The following is a 14,411-nucleotide window of genomic DNA, read 5'->3' on the forward strand; positions in this document are numbered from 1 at the left end:
TCGTTCTTTATAGAACCATGAACACTCAAAGAACCCTTTGCTTGTTTAAATGGTTCTTTGCATCATGAAAGTTTCTTCAGATTGTTAGAAATTGAGTTGCGTGTGGTTCTACATTGAGAAGTGTTCTTAATACCACCAAAAAGGGTTCTTCTATTGTTAGGATGTCAATCTTGTAACAATAGAAAAACGCTTTTTGGTGCTACACTCTTAAAAAAGATGGTTCTTCGAGGGTTGTTTAGCAAAGGCAATGGTTCACCATGAACACTCAAGGAACCCTTTGCATGATTAAAGGGTTCTTCACATCATAAAAAAGGTTCTTCAGATCAATGAAGAATGTGTTGCACATGGTTCTATAGAGAACCTTTTAAAAAATGGTTTTACACAGCACCAAAAAGCGTTCTTCTGTTGTCACAAGCTTGACATTGCAACAAAAGCAGAAACCTTTCCTTGAATTATGCAAAAGGTTCTTTGAGTGTTCATGGTTCTATATAGAACCATTTTCTTTACTAGAGGACCCATGAAGAACCATATATACACCACATGTTCCACCATTACACGCATCGCATGATGAAATGGTTCTTCAGACTGATGGAGAATGTACTGTATGTGGTTCTATATGGCACCAAAAAAGGTTCTTCTATTGTTGTGATATCAACATTTGAAGAACCCTTTTGACTGCTATATGAACCAGTTCTGAAAAGGTTCTATATAGAACTGTCTAAAACACATTCTCCATCAATCTGAAGAACCATTTTCACGATGCGAAAAAAACCCTTTAATCATGCAAAGGGTTCTTTGAGTGCTCATAGTTCTATATAGAACCATTTTCTTTAGTAAAGAACGAAGAATGATTTTACTGTGTGTTCCCTGTGGACCTCAATCGGCTGTGATCTGCACACCTGTTTGCTCCTCGTCTGCTCACAGTGAACGGGGGAGCAGAGCTGAAGCTGATCTGAAGTATGAATGACTTGGTAAAAAGTCTGGTTCCATTGACTTACATTAAAAGTACAGTATGTTTTTTCCTCCTCCTGTAAAGTCACCATTTTGGAGATACGAGGTTTTCTTCCCACAACAGCGAAATCTAAGATAATATAATACAATTAAAGATGATAGAAAGTGTTTTATCAGCGTAAAGAGAATGGCCTTTGAGTTGGTTATGTGGAAACAGAGAAGCCTAAATCTGCTTATAAAATAAAGTAAATTTCCTTCAGACGATTCTGAGCCAGATCATCTCTGTCAGATCCTCAGTTCAGTGAAATCTGTATGTTAACTGAACTTACTTTCTCATTCTAATTCCCCGTTCCACCTTAAACGGAGCAGCGTTCGATATGTTTGATTGCTCCATACGGCTCTGACTCCTCAGGAACGAGACTTTGGAGTTTAAATTCATACACAAACATTATCAATAACCTATATTTATTGATTATAATTAACTTGGACATATTACTTCATTTGTGAAAACGGATTTTGTGATGTTTTATTGTTTTGTACTGGTTTATTTCCAGTACCATGCACACCAAACTGGATATTTCTATCATTTATCCCATGTTGCCACAGTAATACACATGTAAGGAGATGAAAGCAGGCTGGAATTATTTGTCGGTCATTGACTAAAAAGCTTTTACACTAAAAAGCTGAAAATGTGTGGTTTTAACTTTAGAGCATGATGTAATACACACCACCAACAGTCATGCAGTGTTGGTTGTTGCCTGATTTGTGAAAACTACCCCATCAGAAAAACCTCCAGCAGTGAAAGTAAACTGATGATACTGTGATGGTCTGAATCGCCTGATCGGGGCTGAGCAGTGATGTTCAGCTCAGTCTGTACATCATTCCTGAAGTAAAGCTGGAATTACATTCAAAACACGACAAAACGCTTCAACAATAAGTTCCAGCGCTCCAGTGACTTCATGCGCGGTAAGACCTTTCCAACTGAACCGTAGCGGATCAGGAGCGGAAAAGCTGGGTTTGTTCTGTTTTCTCTGTCTTTCTGAGTTTCAGTGCTCTGTCCTGGCCCTGTGTCTGATGGTGAGATAGCGATAGTGATAGTGAGCAGATCAGGATCAGTTCAGGATCAGTTCAGGATCAGATCAGGATCAGGTCAGGATCAGGTCAGGATCAGTTCAGGATCAGATCAGGATCAGTTCAGGATCAGTTCAGGATCAGGTCAGGATGAGTTCAGGATCAGCTCAGGATCAGATCAGATCAGGATCAGGTCAGGATCAGTTCAGGATCAGTTCAGGATCAGAGCTGATCTAGCGGAAGATAAAAGCAGACTTTCTCAGCGGAAAGTCGTCCACAGTGACGTTTCCTCGGACTGGATGGTAGAAAGTGATGGAGGGGGCAGGGAGGACGGTCTGTGCGGTCTGACTGTGCGGACTGTCCGTCTCCACTCTCGGACCCGGAGGTGAGTCTTTAATTTCAGAGGGAACAAAAACTTTCCTGACTTTCACTGAGCTTTTCACTGTGAACGGAAGTGGAAATGTTCATATTCTGTTCTGTTCTGTTCTGTTCTTTTCTGTTCTGTCCTGTTCTATTCTATTCTATTCTGCTCTGTTCTTTTCTGTTCTAATCTGTTCTGTTCTGTTCTATTCTATTCTATTCTGCTCTGTTATTTTCTGTTCTATTCTGTTCTATTCTATTCTGTTCTGTTCTGTTCTGTTCTTTTCTGTTCTGTCCTGTTCTATTCTATTCTATTCTGCTCTGTTCTTTTCTGTTCTAATCTGTTCTGTTCTGTTCTATTCTATTCTATTCTGCTCTGTTCTTTTCTGTTCTGTTCTGTTCTGTTCTATTCTATTCTGTTCTGTTCTTTTCTGTTCTATTCTGTTCTGTTCTTTTCTATTCTTTTCTATTCTGTTCTGTTCTATTCTATTCTATTCTGTTCTGTTCTTTTCTGTTCTATTCTGTTCTGTTCTTTTCTATTCTTTTCTATTCTGTTCTGTTCTATTCTATTCTGTTCTATTCTATTCTGTTCTGTTCTGTTCTATTCTATTCTATTCTGTTCTATTCTGTTCTGTTCTATTCTGTTCTGTTCTATTCTATTCTATTCTGTTCTGTTCTTTTCTGTTCTGTTCTTTTCTATTCTTTTCTATTCTGTTCTATTCTATTCTGTTCTGTTCTATTCTATTCTATTCTGTTCTGTTCTGTTCTGTTCTGTTCTGTTCTGTTCTATTCTATTCTATTCTGTTCTGTTCTAAACTCTGCTGGACGGAGCTCGGACAGTGAACTACAGTTCACAGTAAGACGTTATTGATAATTCTCTATTGTATGATGTGAAAAGATCCTTATTCACTGATTTATCCAGCACTGCAGCACATTCAGAGCGCCTGAGTAAAGTCCGGCCCGTTACTGGACATTCAGCGGATGTTCCCCTTTCGCTCCTCCTCCTGCTCACAGAGACCTCCTCAAATCTCTGAAAGCTCATTTTCTTGTGCCCCACCGGGAAGAGCTGCGTTATCCTCATCATAAACTGGGAGTTCAGGGAAAAGTCGACTCCACCCATAAGGTCAGACTCTGAGCTGTGCAGGTGAGACCGGACAGTACCTTTACACACCAGCCTGATTTTAGACCCGGAGAACAACCAGCTCAATTCAGCTTCCTGTTGGAACTCTGCCGTTCCACCTTAAATGGTGCCACGGTTGCAGTCTGGCACCTCAGCGTTATAATAACTGCTGCTCCATTTAAGGTGGAACGGAAAAGTTCAAAGAAGAATTGGACTTCAGCTTCGTCAGAGAGCACAAATAAGAGCTTCTTTGAGGGTCTCAGTAATTAAGAAGCTCTGTTTTCTCAGGATAACACAGCGTTTGACCGACATGCCGACTCACACGGGATTAATATAATCTGAGCTCGGTTTTCAGAAGGTAAAAGGCTCCAGAATCCTGAAAAGGACCATTAAAAACCATTAGGATTGAAACTTAACAGTTTTGCTTTATAATCGGAATACGCTCAATGGTTTCCAATAAAGACCACTGGTTTCCTGTAGAACACCTTTAGATCCCATTAGGAAACCATCAAATGCATTTAGAATCAGCTACTGGTCACCTGTTAAACCATTAGGATCATTTGCACTGTGATATCAACTCATTAAAAAGCCAAAATACATTATAAAACCATCAGGAACCAACAGGAACACTTAATGGTTTCTATGGGTTTTTCAGCAGTGCCCACTGAGAAACGCCAGTATTACCCACCTCCTCACATAACACTAACAGGGCTTTAGTCGTGGTGAAACAGAGAACGAACTATGATTATTATATTTCATCATAGTTCCTGATCTTCTCATTTCACTGTGTACATTTTTTATTCTTACCTTTAAATCATCATTTATAATAACAAGTCAGGGACGTATGAATGAACAAGAACCTCAACGTCATTTACTGTCACATACAGAGACAGATACAAACAAAACAAGAGGGATAAACAAACAAACAAACAAACAAATAAATGGAAATAAATGTGTTACAATAAAGAGGGATTCACAATTTTTAAACAAGCAACATATGCAGACGATGACTGACAGAGGCTTTTAACACTCATATTTCCAGGAATTGGGACATTTTTCTAAATAGTTTATCAGTTTTATTATTAGGCCTAATACATTCTAGTGAACTGAAATACCCAACAAAATCATTCAGAAAGAAGGCAAAGGAGGGGGTGATGCTCTTATTCACAGACGTGGATATGGTATTGACCCATAATCATAGCTAGATTAACATCTGCCGTTTAAATGTGTTTCTTTAGCTGGTTCTTTAGGTGTTATAGGAGAAGATTAATGATAAGAAAAGGCCTTTTTCAATGGTATAACATTCACCTCATAACCTTTGCTTCTAGTTCCACACTGTAATCACCAAAAATCCTGCTATGAATAACATAACGGATGAATTTATTATCATCTTCTCATCAGAAATGAGTAAGTCATGTACTAAGAGTGCAGATAATGAATACGGCCTGTTGTAATATTTCAGTGGGTTTCTGATTAAATGCAGAAGAGCTGGCAGCATTACAAACCTTAATCATCCCTTCCTGATGTTGTTGAGTGAAATTTGCTGATAAATACATAATGAGGCAGAGACAAACCATTACAGTCCAAAATATCAGTCATGTAAGGGGTTAAGGGTAAAAATCATTTTAGTAAATAATAACGAATGTCTGAAAATTAGATTTTTGATTTTTTTCCCCACCATTTCCAAACCAAAAGTTCATTCTAAAACGTGTTGTTGTCAGAGGTCAAAGCAGCCTTATGGTATTATTGTAACTTTTAAATGATGTATTGATGATGATCTATCAGTCGTTACATCTCCTGCTCTGTGTGGTCCAGTGTTAAATCTCAGTGTGTGACTGAGGCTGTAACACATATCAACAGTCTGATTGGTCACCACTCAGCTCATTTCCATAAAGTTCATCCAGAATGAGAGAGCAGAGAGAGGATGTGCGTCAGGGGTTTGATGTGTCAGTTATAGGTATCCTTTATCATTATAGCACTGCTTGACTCGTTCTGATATAAAAACATAGAAAAGAGCGTAACGTCAGAGTTCAGGTCACATATACACTACTTAACATATCAGCACCTCAACTTAAATCACCTTCTCGCGTCTCTGGGCTTCAGTCTGATGTGATGATGTCATCCAGGCTCTCCTCCACAGGCTGGACCTGCTTCAGGAGGCTGAACAGCACAGGGAGCAGTTGGAGGTCCGTATTTCAATGTCCTCACCTTCTTCTTGCCTTTTTCCTCACTTCATCCCTCTCTCTCCTTCCATCTCTGTTCCTCCTCCCCCCCAGGCCCCTGCTCAGGTCCAGTCTCAACATCATCATAACACCCATGACAGGTGGCACTGTGTATTTCAGACATTGGGGTGTCGTTACAGTTTTTTGGGTGAAATGACAACTGAAATAAATGTTCATGTGGGTTATGTCAGCTGTCATGAGGCCTTATGAACTCTGCTCCTCAATAAAGTATTAGCAAATCATCATCATCCTCATCCCTTAATCTGAGGTTAGATTGACTGAAACTGATGAAGTGCTCAGATTAAAGTGAACTGAAGTTCTCATCACTTTAACCATCACTATAATAATTCTATATTATAATAATCACTGTAACTTTGCATCAACATTACTGTCAGCTACACAGCAGAGGTGCCCGATACGTCGATCACACAGTGCATGTTGGTAGATCTATCAAATTTCAGCACTTTCTTACTGCTTCTGGAGACGGCAGGTCAACGTGATTGACTGAGGTGAAATGTGGCCACTGTCTCTTTAATTTACTGCTACAGCCGTCCGTAGCCGGGAGTCCGAGAGAGCACAATTGGCAAATCTTTCTTTTCTAGTCTTCTCAGATATTATTGTAAATATTACATATATAAAAGCAGACGGTCAAATGTGAAACTAAAATTTATCTTTTTCAAATTAGAATTTAATCATTACTTAAATCTTTTAAACAAAGTTAAAAATGCAAAAACAATCAAAATGTTAAGGATTTGTAAAGTTTTGAATATGAAACAATATGAAATAATAAGATTCATCTGATTTATTTTTACTTTATTTATTTATTTATTTATTGCTGTTTTACTTGTATTCTTATGTATTTTGTGTGTATTGTCTATCACATGTTCAGAGCTGTGGCCTTGTCCTGTGAATTTACTGTTGTTTTGATGATGTGTTTTGTTTGTTTGTTTGTTTTTGTATTATCCAGTGGGTAATTCTTTGTGTCTCTGGTTTTGTATGAAGGTTAATGTACTTTTTAATCTAAACAGGATCTTTAAACTTGAACCTGAAGTTAAACTGTTGCTCAGTGATTGTTTTGGGTAAATGTTTGACAGTTTAACTGCAGTCCTGCCTTAATCCAGTCTGGAGTCACACTAAATCCGCCTCTCTGTACTGTGTTTGGGGGTTTATATGGTGCGTATTTGTCTGAATATGAAGCTGAAGTGACTGATTTGTCTTTTAATGAGAGTCTTTATTGTGTTTCTATCTGAGCTCAAGCTAAACTCAGTTATTGATCTTTAATGTCACTGCAGACCAAAGTGTCCTGATGTGGACAGTTAGGTAACCAGAACTCTCTGGTTTATGAAACAGAAATAAAACAACTGAGTGATCACAGGAAAATATCAGCAATGTGTGCAAAACAGGTTTCGATGTACTGTTTTAATGTATTGTTTACACTACATAAGTACATATATGGGAGCAAAAGTCAAAATAAAGAAATCTACTTGACTCTTCGTGATCATTTTCTACACACTAAGAGCTTTTACAAACCCTGAGGAAAAACACAGCACAGACCAGCATGCTGGTTTAAACTGGTTTAAGCTTCTCTGGTGCTAGTTTTAGCTGGTTATGACCATCTTGGTCATGATGGTGGACCAGCATACCAGCATCAAAACACACATATGCTGGTCGATGCTGTGTTTTCTAGTAAGGAAGTCATTACACTTTTAGTTAAAAGAAGTATCGTTGCTGAGTCGGGAGAAAAAAGACCCTGTTTTCCTGTTTTCTCTAGAAAAATAGAAATAGGTGGGTTTCCTTTGATTTTTCATGTGCTACATTCTAATACTTACCAAAAATAAAGGAAGGTCCAGCACAAACGGTTAAAATAAGTTTATGTATTTATTTATTTAGCCATTTAGTGCCAACATCCCCTATTTATTCAAGATTCCCTCCGTGGGCGCCCTCTAGTGTTCAGCAGTAATGTTTTTTGATACAATGGGAAAAGTAAGAAGTGACCAGACTCCCCTTAAACCTGCTCTGGTGGAGACTCTCAGTTCTTGCGCTGTTCTTCTTCACCTGAACCTGAATGGAGTTCTTATTCTCATGTTGCCATAACTAAGGCCACCCCAGGCAATATTCTACAACATATGAAAGGCCATGCTGTGCCCATAAACACTAATGTAGTACTGTAGCTCTAGTACACTTACACTCTGACACATTCTGTAACACACACTTGTACAGTAGGCTAGTAGACGGCCTGTGGGCTCCTTCATGTTAATTTAATCTTATTGTTTATTTCTGCTACATATGACACTAAATCCAGAGAGTTAATGAAGAACACTTGAAAGCCAGACAGACGTGCTGGTTATCTGACGCAGCCACACACCAGTCATGCTCAGTGTTTTTTCCTCAGGTTTAACTGATAATACGGTGTTCCACACTGTTTGATCCACATCCTGCACTTCTTCTGTTGTGTCTTTGATTTAGGAAACGGGTAAAACTTCACAGCCTTCTTCAAACGTTTTCTCTGGAGCAGTCTCTGCTCTAGGGAAAGGTAGGCAGCCACCTAAGCCCCCCATGAAAAATACAAATGAGATAAACTGTATGTGTTGATTCAATAATCTCTTCCTAAATATACAGACATTTTTAATATATGTTTAAAATTCTCTCACTAAACCGGCTCATACTTTTGCTTGTTTCAAGCATTATTTCCTTAAACATGATCTGCCAATAGGGAGATAATTTTACATAATAAAATACCTAAAACAAGATGAAAATGCCAAGAAATATGTTTAATATATATTTAATATTTAAAAATATTAAATATAAGGAATCCTAGTCACATATTTACTGTATCAGTGTATTTATTCTACAGTTACAGGGTGTTTCACCAAGCAAAAACACACTCACAGCCAAGACAAATGATTTTGAACCTTTTGTCTAAATGTCTGTGGCTTCTGCACAGTACTGTCTTCCTGATTGTTTGGTCTACTGACTTTTGAAGTCTTGTAGTTTCCACAGTGCATTTATCAGCCATGTTCCTTCTTCTTGTTCTGTAATATCTCATGTTTTGACCCTTTTTCTGTTTTGTCCTTGTTTACTTGTGTACTGACCCCGGGCTCTGATGACTGAGTGTTGGACTGAGCCTAATACGGATCTAAAATGACTCAGTAGTGAACAGAGAAAACCCAAAACGCTGTAGTTTTGCTTTGGTCGTATTTTAGTGAAATATTTTTTGACAATTCAATCGAGGCGAGCCTTGCCAAACCAAAGTCTGTAGTTTGTAATATGTCCCTCTGTACACTGTAAGTGATTTTAGATCTGTGTGACGTGTGTTACAATAAAAAAGATGGAGTCATTTTCATAACCCAGTGCTGGGTCAATATTGGACAAACAGCACTGGGTAGGACTGACCCAGCATCTTGGGTTATTATTCTGACTCAGCTTTTTGGGTCAAGCAATTCACCCAACAGCTGTGTACTTTTTACTGTATTGCTGGGTTAAATGAACCAAAGGCTGGGTTGTTTTCTTCGGTTGCTAAATTTGAATAACTATTCATAAAAATGAAACATCACTTTTAACCACCAAAATGTAGTGATTTATTTATATATTTATATACAGAGCATATTAATTACATAAAATCCACTGAGTGTAACATGGGAAATACTGCATATATAAAACAATGTATAAATAATAATTATATATTCATATTCAAATGTTATTTACCATCCATTTTACAATTAACATCAGTAAAATATCACAATTAACACTTCTGATAACTGCAAACACCAGCAGTGCATTTAAGAATGACAAACATTTGTCAGCACTGGATTCCCAGTTACAATTTCAACATTACAACGTACAAAGAATGCCTTGAAACAGACGTCAGCCGCTCCAACACGTCCGCTCTGCTCCACAGCTCGTCTGTTAAAGACGGCAAAAGACGGATCATCTGCTACAGCTGAAACTAATGGATCAGGTCTGCTGACTTTTGTCTGAGACAGGAACTCCACCATATTAGAACCAACCTGTGGTGAATACAAACAAACACAGCATCAGTTATTTTATAGTGGCAGAACATTGTGTTTTTACACAAACACACACACAAGTCCACCTCCATGTTTCTACACTTACTGTCCATCTTATCAGCTCCACTGACCATATAGTTTCACTCTGTAGTTCTACAGTTACAGACTGTAGTCCATCTGTTTCTCTGATACTGTGTTACCCTGTTCTTCAGTGGTGAGGACCCCCATGGACCCTCACAGAGCAGGTACTATTTGGGTGGTGGGTCACTCTCAGCACTGCAGTGACACTGACGTGGGCAAACAGATGACCAATATTACACCCAGCAGTCGTACATTTAAAACAGGTTCACTCCACGTGAATTCGGCCACCTTACCTCATTCTACTTTAACTTCAGCCTCAGACCTATTACAGGACCCAGCGCTGCCAGTGGGAGCATCGTCCAATATAAGGACGCTCTGCTTATCAATCTCTTCAACTAAGACAGATTCAAAAGAGAGAAAGAGATGAAAGGGTGCTTTAGCAGAAGTGCTGGTTGAGGTTATGCATTTCATTACGAATGCCAATATAGATGGTTTAAAATCATATCAACCGAATGCTAATGTGAAAATTATTAGGGTTACATGAGATCAGTGGCTGATATACTGTTTGTCAACAAATGTTAGAATGGAATTATGGGCCTGATATTGGTTTTAGTAGCTGATCGTCTGTAGAGAATTATGTTCACAGTACTTCAAACGTGGATTCTCTTATTAAGATGATCAGATTCTAATATCTCTATCAGGCCCAAAGCCCCATTAGCCACAGCAGTTCTGTCATTGATGATTAAGCGTGTAAACAGTAATAAACACATATTAAAGATTATAAATGCACCATGAAGTAAGCAGAGCTTTAGAAATGTTGTCATTGCAGTGTAGCCATATGCTCCAACACTTCCTTCTGTAATTTCATTCTGACGGTATCCCAGACTTTAAAACACCTACAGAACACTGCATCATGGGTAGTGTTGTTCAGGATGACCACATTATCATTTGACTGTCATACATTTTCATGAAGTGGATGACAAACAGAGAAAGGAGGGGAAAAACGAATGGAAAGTCAGTCTGTGTGTGTCACACACTCACGTACCGTCTTAAATTATAAACTACAAAATTACAGCATAACGTAATCGCTGTGATACAAACACTGATAAGAACACAGTGTTCGTCAGAGAAGTACAGTATTTGCTTTCTTGCCAATAGTCCTGATATCAGTGGAGGACTGTGTTGTAAAGGACGCCTTATTTCAGTGTTTTCTCTGCTGTAACGAACTTCAATCAGCTAATTAGTTAATAAACAGGGATTTCCTGAGCTGAAGTGGGTCTGTCGAAGCAGGAAGACACAAATAGGCAGGGCTACTCAGGATCAAAGTTGGGAACCACTGCTCCAGTGGCGCCTCTACATTGGGGGCTGTGGGGCCTGGCCCAGTGTGTCGCTGTGGAGCATGACATGATTAATAATTCAGAATAACAACTTATATATTTTTTTTCTTAGTAATTAACATTGTGGCGCAGTTTATTATATGACTATGGTGGGTCTGTCGATACATTCCAAATATCTTCCTGTACCTGCTGTGTAAAGGCCAGTAGGCTCCCTATTTCTCCTGTCAGTCTTGGTTTGGTGAGCGTGGGGCCGTCAGCGCTCGTCTAACCAAGTGAGCAGTTAAAAACACTCTGCACATGTTCAACACGCTTTCAGTAACCAGCTGTGGGGGCGATCACGTTGGCCCTATGCTGAGAGCAGCCAACAGAAAGTAGTACATTTACATACATCCAGACATTTAGTAACATTGTTTACGGTGTGGGTGTTGCTAATCAGCTAGCCATTGTTTCTCATCAGTTGTGGTAGCTGTTCCTAATAGCAGGGCACTATAATCAGTCAAAATATAATGAAAGTTAAATTTGGTTCCAGTTATTACGGCAGAAATTAGAGATTAAACGTTTGGGACACACCAGCCAGAGCATTTCAACATCATTCAGTCTGGAAAGGACAAAAACTGCTCCTTCAATCCAGAGAAGTTCAAGAGAAAAGCATGGCTAACTGTGAGTGTAGCTAAAAACACTCTTACACTTTCCTTGCCTGCCCTGTCTGTGCTATCACTAGAGTTCATCCCAGACTCAGTAAGTTTCCCCAGAACACCAAACCACTCTGAATGACTTTGTTTACAGAATTAACAACGGAATCATGTAGAAATTTTGGAAAAAAAAAAATCAGTGGAGTTCCCTTTTAAGTGGTTGGATTAAACTCCAATATCTTTCAAAGAGCTTACATTGCCAAAAGGCTCATCTATTCATTTCATCATAACGTGATAAACCCTTAAATCCATCTCATACTGGTTACTTACACTCAGACTTCAGATTAAGATCCTCAGCTTTCCATTCACTCAGCTCCTCTTTCATGAATGCATCCATGAATCCAACTGACCTGAAAAGAAAACAATGTTTTAAGATGCACTAAAACAGTATTTCACTTTTTAACATACAACCCCATTTCCAAAAAAGTTGGGACGCTGCGCAGAACGTAAATAAAATAGAATGCAATGAAATGTAAATCATGTAAATCATATTTTTAAAGGAAAATACTACAAAGACAACATTTCAAATGTTGGAACTGAGAAGTTTTATTGTTTTCTGAAAAATATGTGCCCATTTTGAACAACACGTCCCAAAAAAACGGGGCTGCTGTTAAAACCGACAGACGAGCCTTAAAACAGCGAAGATCTGCATTTCGATTTCTGGCTGAACATCAGCGACCTGAGTAGTTAAACTCAAACTGATAAACGAACGATAAAGAAGCAGAGATTAAGGTTTATTATCGCTGATTATGGCGACGCTAATCTAAAAGCCCACTGGGTGGAGTGAGGATTATTTCAAATGAGGCGCTAAAACCCTCCAAACTAAAGACACTCCAGACTAAACAGTGACTCCTGTGGGAGCCACAAGAGTATTTTAGTGAAATCGCGATGGACTGCAGCTCTAAATCACAGTCCACATCCACATCTACACCTCCTTTTTTTCTTCTCCCCCTTTTTGACATCTCAGCAAATGTTTATTAACATGTTATAACTGCATATTTTGGTTTCTGTGATTGAAGTGAAATTCACAGGTTTTCTTTGTGAGCAATTAAGAAAAAAACAATTAAAATGTTGGTTTTAGTTGTTCTGTGGGCCGCTATGCTTTATAGTTATACACAGGTGGGCCTCGGGGTGGATAAGGTGGAGAACCCCTGAACTAAGGCAGATCTCACCAAACTAAAGGTTGTAGTGTGCTTGTATGATGGGTTTTAATAAACTTAATGTGATTTTAGATCTGTATGTCTATGGATATATAGATATATCACACTAGCAATATTATTATTATTATTATTATTATTATTATCTTATTTGTCTAAGTTTCAGTAGTACTGTAGCAGAGGTGTGGACTCGAGTCATATGACTCGGACTTGAATCCGACTCCAGTCACAAATTTGATGACTTTAGACTTGAAAACATCAAGACAGACTCGCAACTCGACTTTAACTTGTACACCAACGACTCAGACTTCAGACTCTAAAAGACTCGGGAAAGTAGAAGAAACGACGAGAGTCACTACAAACACAGACGGCTACACAGTCGGTTACTGATCATGTGAATGGATTCGTTTTCTACTGTAAACTGAACAAACTGCTGAGCTTATGCTCAGTTTATTTTATTTCAGAAGACAAGTGAAGCGTTTAGAGTTCAACTGTACCTCCATAAGAAACTGACCAGGTGAACTGACCGTTTACCTCATGGCACAAAACAAAATAACAAAAGAAACCCAGCGTCTCTCTGTGTGGCTGATTTTAACAGCTTCTGCAGGTAAAACAAGCGAAACGTTCACCACGAGGCTGAAGTTCACTTATTCACCAGCTTCGTACTGGAACTTGTGGGTCCACCTTAAATGGTGCAGATGGTGCCGGAATGTAACTGCTGCACCATTTAAGGTGGAACGGAAAATTCAGCTTCGTACGTTCACCATCTTTTACGTCTGTTCTGTCACTTTGTCAGCCGCGTTTTGGTTTCCGTTGTCGTTTAAATTCAATTCAAACACCGTTGTTTTTAGTCGGCTTTCAGTGCTGAGATAGTTTTTATTTTAATCCGGTGTTCCCCCAAAATACTACTCTGTGTGTACCAGTAAGTCTGTCACATAGTCTGTAAGAAAGGGGTTCTTCAGAGGTTCTTTGGTAAAGAAAATGGTTCTAAAAAGAACCACGAACACTAGAAGAACACTTTGCATTATCAGGGTTTAAAGCATCATGAAATGGTTCTGTAGATTGACGGAGAATGTTCTGTAGATGGTTCTATACAGAACCTTTTTGAAAAGGGCTCTCCTATTGCTTGACATGGTAACAATAGAAGAACCCTTTAGGTTCTATATAGAACGCTTTTCAAAAAGGTTCTATATCGAACCATCTACAGCACATTGTTAAGAACCCTCCATGATGCAAAGAGCACTTTAACCATGCGAAGGGTTCTTTGAGTGTTTTTAGAAACACTTTCTAACCCTTGAAGAACCAACCTTTTTAAGAGTGCTGTTATCTGTCCATCATGGATTTTGTAGGAAGGGTAAAAAATGTAATGTAATATTAATATACAGTCATAAACCACTAACATGCTGTCATTAC

At 38.7% G+C, this 14,411-nt stretch overlaps 1 long non-coding RNA gene across 1 annotated transcript; it reads right to left on the bottom strand.

Moving 5' to 3' along the window:
* Positions 1 to 9,278: 9,278 nt before the first annotated feature.
* Positions 9,279 to 9,919, bottom strand: LOC118803484. Its single transcript, XR_005006865.1, has 2 exons — positions 9,838 to 9,919; positions 9,279 to 9,731 (listed from the first exon to the last, which is right to left on the bottom strand). It is a non-coding gene; the product is annotated as an uncharacterized LOC118803484 (long non-coding RNA).
* Positions 9,920 to 14,411: the final 4,492 nt, after the last annotated feature.

This window comes from Colossoma macropomum, unplaced genomic scaffold (genome assembly GCF_904425465.1).
Source record: "Colossoma macropomum unplaced genomic scaffold, Colossoma_macropomum, whole genome shotgun sequence".
Lineage (NCBI taxonomy): Eukaryota > Metazoa > Chordata > Actinopteri > Characiformes > Serrasalmidae > Colossoma > Colossoma macropomum.